This window comes from Scyliorhinus canicula, chromosome 10 (assembly GCF_902713615.1).
Source record: "Scyliorhinus canicula chromosome 10, sScyCan1.1, whole genome shotgun sequence".
NCBI classification, from domain to species: Eukaryota; Metazoa; Chordata; class Chondrichthyes; order Carcharhiniformes; family Scyliorhinidae; genus Scyliorhinus; species Scyliorhinus canicula.
In genome coordinates, this window is record NC_052155.1 from 76,264,549 (window position 1) to 76,277,332 (window position 12,784).

The window sequence follows — 12,784 nt, forward strand, 5'->3', positions numbered from 1 at the left end:
GTAAGCAAAGATCAAGGGAAACGGTATACTGGCCAGGCATCAATCAAGACATCCAAATCATCAGATAAAATTGTGCAACTTGTCAGAAGTGTCAGTACAGACAACGGAACCAATGCAAATGGGTGCAATAATAATGACTCCATGGCAGAAAGTGGGAATGGATCTGTTTTATCTGGCAGAAAAAGAATACCTGTTAGTGATTGACTATTTCTCCAGCTTTCCAGAAGCAGTACAACTAGCAAACTCATCATCTAGTTGGGTGATCAAGCAGGCCAAAAACATTTTTGCTCACAATGAAATATCTCAAATTGTCATGAGAACAATGGCCATATCTTAGCAGTCATGAATGGACAGAGTTCGCATAGAGCTATGATTTTCAATATATTACTTCTAGTCCTCTGTATTCGCAATCTAACGGGAAAGCTGAAAAAGGTTCATATTGTGAAGCAGCTACTCAAAAAAGCTATGGAAAGCAGGGAAGATCCAGGGGTGAAATTCTCCCCTACCCGGCAGGGCGGGGGGGGGTCCCGGTGTAGCGGAATGGCGCCACCCACTCCGGCGTCGGGCCTCCCCAAAGGTGCGTAATTCTCTGCACCTTTAGGGGCTAGGCCCGCGCCGGAGTGGCACCCGCTCTGCCAACGGCCTTTGGCGCTACACCGCCCGGCGTCGGGGCTGGACGAAAGGCCTTCGCCGGTTTTCGCATGCGCCGGAGCGTTCGTGGCCGCTGACGTCACCACCGGCGCATGCGCAGTGCAGGCGGTCTCTTCCGCCCCCACCATGGTGGAGGCCGTGGCAGCGGCGGAAGAAAAAGAGTGCCCCCATGGCACTGGCCCGCCCGCCGATCGGTGGGCCCCGGTCGCGGGCCAGGCCACCATGTGGGTGCACCCCGGGGTCCGAACGCACCGCGCCCCCCCCAGGGCCCCGGGGGCCCGCTTGCGCCGCCAATCCCGCCAACACAGAGGTGGTTTAAACCACGTCGGCGGGATTGGCCTGTCAGCGATGGGACTTCAGCCCATCGCGGGCCGGAGAATCGCCACGGGGGGGCATGCCGATCGGCGCGGGGGGCATGCCGATCGGCGGGGCGTGATTCCCGCTCCCGCTGATTCCTGGGTGGCGGAGAATTCCGGCCACGGCGGGGGCGGGATTTACACCGGCCCCGGGCCATTCCCCGACCCTGCGGGGAATTGCCCTTAGTGTCCAAAATTGCCCTTAGTGTTGGGTGGGGTTACTGGGTTATGGGGATAGGGTGGAGGTGTTGACCTCGGGTAGGGTGCTCTTTCCAAGAGCCGGTGCAGACTCAATGGGCCAAGTGGCCTCCTTCTGCACTGCAAATTCTATGATAATTCCGCCCCAGATCTCACGTTACTTAGCTGTAGAGCAGCACCATTGGTGAATGGACTATCACCATCACAATTGTTGATGAAGCGAGAGCTCAGAACGACTTTGCTATACGTTCCAAAGGAACCAAAGAATCATAAACTTGTGAGAAAGCTCACATTTCAAAAAAGGAGGCAGAAGAGGTATTATAACAAATCCACAAGACGTTTGCAACTATTAATATAGGATGACACAGTCAGGGTGGAAGATTCTGATGGAAATGGATGGTTGAAGGTTCAGCAACCCTTTGTTTTGGAACCACAAGATGATGTTGAAAGCAATCCAAGGACAACTGAACAAATGCTACTTCAGCATACAGGACCAGAACAAACTGAAACTGTACAAAACACAGAAACACAGCAGGAACTATGGGCGCGATTCTCCCAAAACGGGAGAAATCGTAAGGCTGGCGTCAAACCCGGGCGGGTTTGACGCCAGCGCGCCCCTTCCTGACCGGGAGCCGATTCTGGTCCCCGGTCGGGGCTAGCAGCCCGACGCCGCAAGCTCCGGCATCACGGGCTTAACGAATTTCGTTAAGCCCGCTTGCCGGAGTTACCGCCGGCTGACGCGTCATATGACGTCAGCCGCGCATGCGCGGATTGGAAGACTCCAACCCGCGCATGCGCGGATGACGTCATCGCGTATTTGCGCGAAACCCGCGCATGCGCGGGCCGGGATGTCCCTCAGCCGCCCTGCGAATGGATACTGCGGGGTGGCGGAAGGACAAATAGTGCGCGGGCATCGGGCCCGCTGCCCGCGATCGGTGGGCACCGATCGCGGGCCCATGGCACCCTTGGCACGGCCGTGGTACTGCCGTGCCAATCGGTGCCATGGTTATAAAAAGCGAGTTGTTCCCGCCGTTTTTACGAACGGCCAGACCAGGTCTGTTTGCCGTTCGTAAAAACAGCGTAAAGGGCTGGGACTTCGGCCCATCGAACAGCTGAGAATCGCTGCCGGCCGTAAAAAAACGGCGGCAGCGATTCGTGTCGGGAGTTGGGCGGGGAGGGGGGGGGGGGAGAATAGCGGGAGGGCGGGAAAAATGTCGGGAAGGCCCTCCCGCTATTCTCCGACCCGTCGTGGGGGTCGGAGAATTTCGCCCTATATTCAACAGCATGTAAAAATCAAGCAAACTCACAAGTTCAACCATTACTTAGAAGGTCGACAAGTCACAGATTAAATTTGTGATAGACTGTAAACATGTAAATAATCAAAGCATTATACATATCATGTGTATTGTACAGTAAACTGAAATAATGTATGTAGATATACATTTCCAAAGGAAAGAGGACGTGATGATATGCATAAGCAATCATGTAAATAGAAATGTGTATGATCTCCAACCAGCAGGTGGCAGTAGAGAACAAACATGTGACACTGTTACCTCAGGGAGTCTGGAGATACTCGTTGTAGTGAATAGTCATATTTGTAGTAGCTCTTAGATAATTTATAATAGTTAGTAGCTTTTGATATTTTTCTCATAGTTATCTAACCCATGTAATTGTTGGAACAATAAACATTTAACTAGTCAAGAACTAGACGATCTCTAATGCATGATTCCTACCGGGCAAGCACCAGAACGTAACACCTTCTATCAACATTAACAACCTCACTCTGGAGGTCATCGACAGTTTCACATACCTTGGATCAACAATCACCAGCAACATGTTCATTGATGTGAAAACCAGCACTAGGATTGCCAAGGCTGCAACTGTCATGTCAAAGTTGAGCGGGCAAGTGTGGACCAACAGCAAACATACTGAAAATGCAAACCACCTGTGTACCAGACTTGTGTTCTCAGCACCCTCCCTTACAGTAGTGAGGTATGGACAACTTATACAATCAAAGAAAAGCGACTGAACAGCTTCCACTTCCACTGCCTCTGGTGAATATTAGGCATCTCCTTGCAAGACAGAGTGCCAAATATGGAAGAGCACCAACGTGCAGGGATCCCCACCACATTTGCTCTCCTGGGTCAGCCGAGACTCCAGTCATATGAGCCAAATGGATGATGGCCCCTTCGGCAGAAGATCAATAGGTCACCCACATCTGCAAGACTAGATTTTCTACACGTAAGACTTCAAGCTGACCAGGATTGAAGTCAATGCAAGTGAAGAGCTCATGACTGACCCAAATGTCTGGTGACAAGCAGTAAAGAAGGACATGAAAAAAAATCAGACGACCAATGGCAGAAGAGAGAGCCTGCTGGAAAGAAAAAACGTAACTCAACCTTGGGAAAATGCTATTCAACTGTGTTAGTTGCAGAAGGAACTGCCACTCACAAATCAACCTCTATGGCCACAGCAGGCCAATCGAGAAGTGACATACGCCTCGGGTGCAGTTCACTACCTCCCGAGGCAGACGAATGCCAAAGAAGAACCTTCAGTTGCACAAAGGTCTGCACCAAGAGGATAATTTGTATAAATGACCTGATTGCTCTGCAATGACTTCACCAAAATGGAATGAAAGTGGTTGCACCGCACTAGGAATTTTTAAAACTATGTACAATACTGAAGTCTTTCTAATTTGGAACTGAGCGACAATTAAATGACTCTCCTATCTCACAAATGGTCATGCCCGCTTAAAAAAGTTACGAGAGTGCTCTGTCTGGGACTCAACTATCTTGAAATGTCTATGAAGCAGTGTCAGCCTAAACTTTAGTTCTGCAGAGAGACATCATTGCTCTCTGTGCCATGCTGCAGGATGAGCGGAGACTCGGAGGGATTGGTGGACACCCTAAGCCAGGTTCAAGATGGTGACCCTTTGGCTGCTGACCATCTAGGCCTGTGTGGTCAGGTGGGTTAGTTTCCTACTCCTGTCTCTTGGGAAGAGGACATCCGACCTTGCCCTTGCAGCGTGAAGAAGAAGCTACATCATAGAGTCACTCAGGGTCTCCTGCCATTCATGCTGCTGGTTTCCATGCTGCAGGCAGTAGTCAGGGAAAGGAGGTCTCTGTGCAGACAGCAGTCAATGTAGTGCCACCTCCTGATGAGGCTTGTGTGAATTAAGTAGTCAGCCTCTGAACATCCAAGCAGAAATGCACTGCCTGGAAGTGAGAGGAGGCAGGTTCAACTGAGGTAGTCAAGAGGGCTTTAGACGATTACTTGAACAGAAACAATGTGCAGAGTTACAGGGGAATGACATTAATTCACAATGCTCGTATAGAGTGTTGGTGAAAACACAATGGGCCAAATGATTTCCTTCTACTCTGGATCAAGTTGGTGATTCTGTGAAATGGCGCCCACTTCCACCTGTGACCTTGCCATTAAATTCAGCCCAATGTTTGGACCTTCCCAAATGTGCCTTACAATACTCAGCAGAGCAAATACCAAAAGTCATAGTGATCTGTCACATGTCGCACACCTTTGCCATGATGAGATCTTTTCCTCCTCTGGTACAGTGAATAGCTGAGGGACAGGAACATTAGGAGGAGGAGCAGCAGGAGGAGGAGGGGAAGGAAGTAGGAGGAGGCAATCTAGACCATTGTTTCTGAACGGCTTGTTCATAAATAACATATCCAAATGTGATTCCAATAATCGCAACGCCAATTCCTCAACAGTCCCACATCTTCCTTCTGCCTTGAGCATCAAAATGTCCGCTTGACCACAATGCAAAAATAAAAGCCACCACAAAATAAACATTCCAAACCAAATTTTCAGTTCATCAGTCGACATTTTGATAGAGATTATTAGGAAGTGAGTGAAAGAGTGTGGTGAAATAAGCATTGGCTGCAGCTAGGGATACCATTGCTGGAAAAAGCATTTGAAGATGAATTCACTGACCTTGATCAGTCATATGAGGTTATTGAACTTCTTGCAGCACTAAATTCAGAATCTTGTGGCTTGAGTCCTGGCATTAATGTCTAAGTCTATCTTCTCCCACTGCCTTTTCAATGTCTATCTGAAGGACCTCCTAGCCCTTTGTGATACCAGCCATCTTACATGCTCTCCACCAAGACCTCTAATGCAGCATTTGCAAACCTCGGAGTCAGCTCTTTTTCATGTTGTTGCATTCTTGCCTCTTTGCCATATCAGAGTCACTTTCTGAAAGACTGGAACCACCTCCCAGAATGAAAATCCAAACCTCAGGGGCGCTTAGTCAAGTGTCGGGCTTGCAAAGTCTTGGAATTTTCTCACCTCGGCAACGCGAGCATGAAAATCCAGATCTAAGTCTCTGAAAGTTGTTTTCAACTAAACCATTAACACTAATTTATTATTTTCTGCATGCTTTGCCCCATTTTTTTGGTTAATCATTTCCTCACTATCTCATCTTTAGGAACTTGGGCGGAATTTTCAGACACCCCGCAGGGGCGGGGAATCACCAGGGGCCGGCGTAAATCCCGCCCCCGCCTTGGCCGGAATTCTCCGCCACCCGGGAATCGGCGGGGGCGGGAATCACGCCCCGCCAATCGGCGTGCCCCCTGCGGCTATTCTCTGGCCCGCGATGGGCCGAAGTCCCGCCGCTGACAGGCCAATCCCGCCGACGTGGTTTAAACCACCTCTGTGCCGGCGGGATTGGTGGCGCGAGCGGGCCCTCGGGGTTTTGGGGGGGGCGCGGGGCAATCGGACCCCCAGGGGGTTCCCCCACGGTGGCCTGGCCCGCGGTCGGGACCCATCGATCGGCAGGCGGGCCAGTGCCATGGGGCCACTCTTTTTCTTCCGCCGCCGCCACGGCCTCCGCCATGGCGGAGGCAGAAGAGACCCCCCTACCGCGCATGCGCCAGCGGTGACGTCAGCGGCCGCTGACGTTCCGGTGCATGCGTGGACTCACACCGACCGGCAAAGGCCTTTCGGCCAGTCCCAATGCCGGCCGGCGTAGCGCCAAAGGCCAGTGGCGCCAGTTGGCGTAGCGGGAGCCACTCAGGCGCGGGCCTAGCCCATAAAGGTGCGGAAAATTCCACCTTTGGGGAGGCCCGACGCCGGAGTGGTTGGCGCCACTTCGCTACGCCGGGACCTCCGCCACGCCGGGACCTCCGCCCCGCCGGGTAGGGGAGAATTTCGCCCCTTATCTCTAAATATTACTTTTGAATGTTTGGTTAATTATTTCCCTAACTTTTTAATTAATTACTTCCTCCTTATGGTCAATCACTTTCCATTTTTTACTCACTTTTAACAGATACTTCCGTGTCTTAACAGATTTATTATGCCGCGCAAGCAATACGTTTCACAGTATGTCAAACAAAAATAAACATATTTGTTCAAATGTGCAAATCATTTTTACTTAGTTTACGTTTTTACATATTTTATAACAAAAGGAGAACATCAGAAGCCACAAGACATAGAATAAACAGTACAGAAACAGGCCATTCAGCCCCACTAGGCTATGCCAGATACTGTTCAATTAAGCTAAAGACGTGTTACACAACTGCTATTGCAAACAATGTGTAATTTGACAAGTTTCTGACAGGTCTTTGAGTCAGTCTTTGGAATTATTTGTGTGGAGCCTGCAAAGCCTTCTTTGCATTTGTTAAAGTCCAGTTGTCTCCTGTACCAGCGAAGAAGCTTATTTATTTGCGAAATTTTTCTTCTGTTAACCTTAGTTTTCCTTTTCAAAAAATCCATAAGCTACATGTATCCTTCGAAAATGTTAAATACTGGGATTCCCAATATCGAACAAAGAATCAGATAAATCCTGTTATTGGAAATGAGCTGCAAAATAATAGGAACAAAGGAACTGGAGTAGGCCATTCAGCCCCTCGAGCCTACCCCATCATTTAATGAGATCACGGCTGATCCGTGGCTTAACTCCATATAACTGCCTTTGGCCCATATCTCTTAATATCTTTGCTTAACAGAAATCTATCTATCTGATGAGATGTGATAGTATAAACAATGGATTGTCCAAAATAGCACTGATCTGGTAATGTCATTCAGATAAACCATAAGGGATGACTGCACAGGAAACAAAACCAGATTGTTAAAATAAGAGATACCTCTCTGAAGCTCAAATTAAGATATATGGACATGTGTCGCAGTCCTGAATTGGAACTGCATGAAGTCGGGCGAGATAAAAAACAGTAACCTGGAGTACAGTCCTGCCCTCATTTCCTTCTCCAACTATTTTCGCAGAGCTGGATCTGGAATTGGACATTTCAGAACTTCTGTAATTATCATTTAGGTGCTCACATTTTGGGGGTTTTCCTAGATCATACCTGCAGAGCGGTGGTATGAACTATGGATTGGAGACAGGAAGAGTTCAACATGGAATGCCAGGGCTTGAGTTGTACCTGTGTCTACTAAAGTGAGTGATGACAGTGTTGTGATTGTAAAAAGTGAGTGACCAATAAATAATGTGGTTTCTGACAACTGACAACCTGTCAAACATAAAAAGGAAATGTCTTCAGATGCATGAGAATAAATAATCCATTGGATAAAGTGTTGTTCTGAATTGTACAATTTAGGAAGCATAACTCACTGTGAAATCAATAGCTAACTGTTGAAACATTTCCCATGGCTTTCACTCATTCTTTGAAGAACAGTCAGCCATCTATGTGGCACTTTGACAACTGTATGAGCTTTCAATCATCATGTAAAGAACAGCTAAGCCATTTGTTTTGCTGTTTGAAAGCTTTGGCAGATGTCTGAGCTTTGGGCTGTCTTCAAAGGCATTAATGGATTGCGCATTGCCTGTTTTTTTACACATGTTGGGACATGTCAGTTTACTGGCTTAGTTGCCTTCCAAGTACTAATTGATTTTGCACTGTCAGGTTTGTTTACACAACTCTGCTGGAGAATATGAGCTATTTATTTTGACAGAGTGTGATCTTCTAAAAGGTAATAGCTTTTGAAGTACATTTTAAAGTGATGTTTAATTATTTTTACATGTTTATGAGCATTTCAAAATCTTATTGTAGGGCTTATGCGATCTGTTTCTAAAGTAGATACTGAATTAGGGATTGGGAGAAGGAGAGAGTAAGGCAGGTGAAGGGAGTGAAGGAGTGGGAGGAGAATAGGTTCAAGAGGGAATGAGGTTGTAGAGTGTAGGTGGTGAAGGGGCAGAGGGTGAAAGTGAGGGAAGCTCTACACCTATCTACAGAATTGGGCTGATTTTTCTGTGAAAGCAGTTGGGCATTTAACCTTCCGACTTCGGCACCAGCCCAGTGGCAGACCTAACTCTAGACCAGCCCTGCCTTTTCCAGATGCCAACTGACACATCTGGGATGGAGATAAGATTATTTATATATGTAGGTTATTGTTGTGTGAAATGTCTCTTTAAGGAAGAAGTCATGTGACATATGTGACATCACCGGTTACTTTGCGGGCGTTTTGCCCTTAGTCTAGTATCTAACCTTGTACAGTGAAGGCTGTTAATGGCACTAGCTGCTGTAAAGGTGATGTTTAAAGGGACAATTTAAAGGGGGAAGATAAGTTTCAAAGGTAATTGGTTCAGGCATTCGGGAGGGGAGGGAGGCCAGGAGTTTTCTTTTTTGGGGGTGGTGGTGTTGGGGAGACTTGGAGGGAAGGAGGGGACTGGGTGGGTGGGGGGACGAGGGATGGGAATGGGGATCGGGATGGGTGACGGGGGCGGGCGGATATGCTAGATTTGCTGTGGGACATTGTGTGTGTGCAGGGTGTCCCTTGCAAGGCTTGGTCTGCACATTTAAATAGTTACTGTGAAGTTAGAAAGATTTTTTTCCTTCTAACCGTTTCAAAGTAACTATCAGGGTAAAACTAGCAGAACCATCCGAAGCTGGCAATTTAAATTGGTTCTTGTTGAATGGTTCCTAGCCCAGCGCAATTGTCCAGGGGAAGTTAGCACTTCTGGGCAACAGACAGGTAAACCCTTGGGTGGAAACTTCCGAGAGGGATTTCCCAGCGCATCGTTGCGTTACCCCCTAAATGCAATGCTGGGGAACCAGGATGTTATGGGCCAATCTACGTTAAAGATGCTACATAAGCATAAGTTATTGTTGTGGAGTAAAGGGAGCTATCCATCTTGACATACTGCTGAGACTGGCTAAAAAAAATATTCAAACTTCCAGCAACTTAACTTAAGCAAACCGTCAACAAAGTAATGCATTTTAGAAATAGAGGCCGCGATTCTCCGCTCTGGCTAGAGAGCGGGCGCCGGCACGAAAACGGGCGCGTTTTACCTCGCTGCCACCGACAGTTCCGAGAAGGCATTCTCCGGCCTACAAGGGGGCTAGCAGGGGCATGGCAAGAAGCGTGGGGGCTGCGGCCTCAGAGCGGCATCGGAGACCCAACGCCACGAAAACGACGCGGTGCCACGGAGCAAAACAGGTGACGCGAGCACACAGGCTGCCGACGGGGACCATGGCGCCACGCCAAGCAGTGCCCAGGTTCACACACCACGACCTGGAGACATTGCTGGATGCCCTCAAGGAGAGGAGGGGATGTCTGTACCCCGGACCCGGCCAGGGGGCGCCAGCCAACGTGGTCCGGTGTCTGTGGAGGGAGGTGGGCGCGGCCGTCAGTGCCACCGCGGTGATTCCCAGGACTGGCGAGCTGTGCGACAAAAAAGCCCCCCCCCCAGGAAAAGAGCGGCCATAACCAACAGGAGCGAGCCCAAACCGGAGGGGGTGAACCTGACCTGCACTCGCTCACCGTGCACGAGCAGAGGGCACTGGACATAGCCGGTGCACCCAAGGACCGGGAGATTGCCGATGCCGAGATCCCCCCCCCCCTGCCTGGCCCCCTTCCCCTCAGCCCTTTCCCCTCAGCCCTTTCCCTTCAGGCCTCTCCCCTCAGCCCTCCCCCCTCAGCCCTTTCCCCTCAGCCCTTTCCCCTCAGGCCTCTCCCCTCAGCCCTCCCCCCTCAGCCCTTTCACCTCAGCCCTTTCCCCTCAGGCCTCTCCCCTCAGCCCTTTTCCCTAAGCCCTTTCCCCTCAGCCCTCTCCCCCAGCTCTCTCCCATCAGCCCTTTCCCCTCAGCACTTTCTCCTCAGTGCTTTCCCCTCACCCCGTACCCCAACCCACACCCCCCTCCACCTGCCTAATGATGGTGTATTGTGTGTTGCGGGGCTACACGGTGACCGACCTGGAGCACCCGGCGGACACCGCCCGCGTCCAGCGACTGGAATCCCAGCCGACGCAGATCAACCGGGCGGACCTGGCAGACACTGCCCGCATCTAGCGCCTGGACGGCCAGCCGACGTAGACCAACCGGGCGGACCTGGCAGACACTGCCCGCATCTAGCGCCTGGATGGCCAGCCGACACGGAGTGGACCAACCGGGCGCATCAGGCTTACACGGCCCCCCGGCCAGCGACTGAGCGGCCAGCCCACAGGGACTCTAGCAGTGACGGGGAGGGCAGCTCAAACAACAACCTCCCAGCCCAGTCCAGTGATGACACAACTACACAACGACACAGACGCCACGGCACGACCACACAGGACACCAGCACACAGGGGATAGACGGACACGACACGACCACACAGGACACAGCACACAGGGGACAGACGCCACGACACGACCACACAGGACACAGCACACAGGGGACAGACGCCACGACACGACCACACAGGACACCAGCACGCAGGGGATAGACGGACACGACACGACCACACAGGACACAGCACACAGGGGACAGACGCCACGACACGACCACACAGGACACAGCACACAGGGGACAGACGCCACGACACGACCACACAGGACACAGCACACAGGGGACAGACGCCACGACACGACCACACAGGACACAGCACACAGGGGATAGACGGACATGACACGACCACACAGGATACCAGCACCCAGGGGATAGACGGACATGAAAGGACACAACACGACACCAACACAGAGGGGAATGACAGACAGGACACGGCACCCCAGGGGACCCCCGACCACAGGTCCGATGAAAGCGCTGAGGTTGCGTCACAGCTATCTCCTCCATGCCCCGCCATCGCAGAGACACACACCTTGGTTGGCCATGTTAGTGGTTAGTTTTGGCACACTAACTGGTGCGCACCACACAGCCGCTCCGGTACAGCAGGTGGAGGTAGGAGCAGACGAGGGGCCGGACGGTGGGAGGGCAGCCCAGCCCCAGCAAACACCTGCCGCCCGGACGGGTCCCGGGTCCCTGGAGTTCCCTCGCCCACCCATAGACCCCATGCAGTCGGAGAACCAGGGGCGTGAGAAGGTGATGGCCGGTTTCCAGCATCTGCAGACGTAAGTGCAGGAGTGCATCTGCGTCCAGGAGCAGGAAATGGTGCCGGTCATGAGTGCCATACAGGCCAACACCGCACGGGTGGCGTCCACGGTGGAGACAATGGTGGCGACGGTGTCGGGCATGGGTCTGAGTCTGCAGGGCCTGGGACTATCTGGACACGCGGCCTCCGCGGCCCGGGACAGGGCTGCCGTCGCACAGGAAGCCATGGGCCACAGCCACCTGAACATCGCAGAGGCTCTCAACAACCTGGCCCAGTCCCAGCAGGCCACGGCCCAGTCCCAGCAGGACATGGCTTAGTCTCTGCAGGCCATCACTGACAGCATCAGCACCATTGGCCGGGTGATGGACGGCGTTGTACAGAGCCAGACACGGATGGCGCACTCCCTGAGATCCATAGCCATGAACGTCCAGACGCTGGTCAATTCAAGCACGGGCCTCCAGGACTGGCAGCGCCAGCTGATGCCGGTGCCCAGGTGCTGGATCCGCCCATATCCCCATCCCATGGAGAGCCCCCAGGGGCCACCGGGCACCCTGGGGGGGGGAAGGAGGTGCTGGGCCCGTCCCGGGTCCCCCTGCAGGGGGATCCCAGAACCCCGCACCACTTCCGCCCCTCCCCCTACCGCCCCTGGTGCACCTGGTGGGCAGCGGACAGAACAAGGTGGCACCACGCCATCCCAATTGCCCAAGGTGTGCCCTGGCCCATCCAGGCCGGGCCGCCCCAGGAAGCAGCCGCCGACAGGGACCCTAGTCACGGGGCAGGGGTCACAGGAGTCCACCTCCAGTTCTGCTGTACCGCCTGGGGAAACACCTAGACGTAGTCAAAGGGCCCGTAAGGCCAGAAAGGTACACAGATGAGTGAGTTGACACGGGTGCAGGGCACAGATTAGTTAGATGGGCGAGGGCACATGTACAGGATGTCTGTTATAAAACAAATTCCACACCTATGCGAACTGCCTCTGTACTCTGTCCGATGCGTGTGGGGGTGGGGGGGGGAATGTGTGCCAGTGTGTGTGAGGGGTGCTGTGATAGAGGTTGGGGTCCAGTGCGTGTGACCTGTGGCCCCCCGCACCAGCCCCCCCCCCCACATTCCCCCCCACCCCACCCCCACCCACGGTTCCCTGACGCCAGCCCGCCCCCGGCGTTGAGATGCAGTGTCAGGGCTGCGTGCAGAGTCCACCCAGGTGGAGGGTCATCACTTGGCCGTGAGTCAGACATTGTCGAACAATGTACGGCTCGAAGCCCATCACAGAGCAAGCTGTCATCATCCTACATGCCTTGTAGCA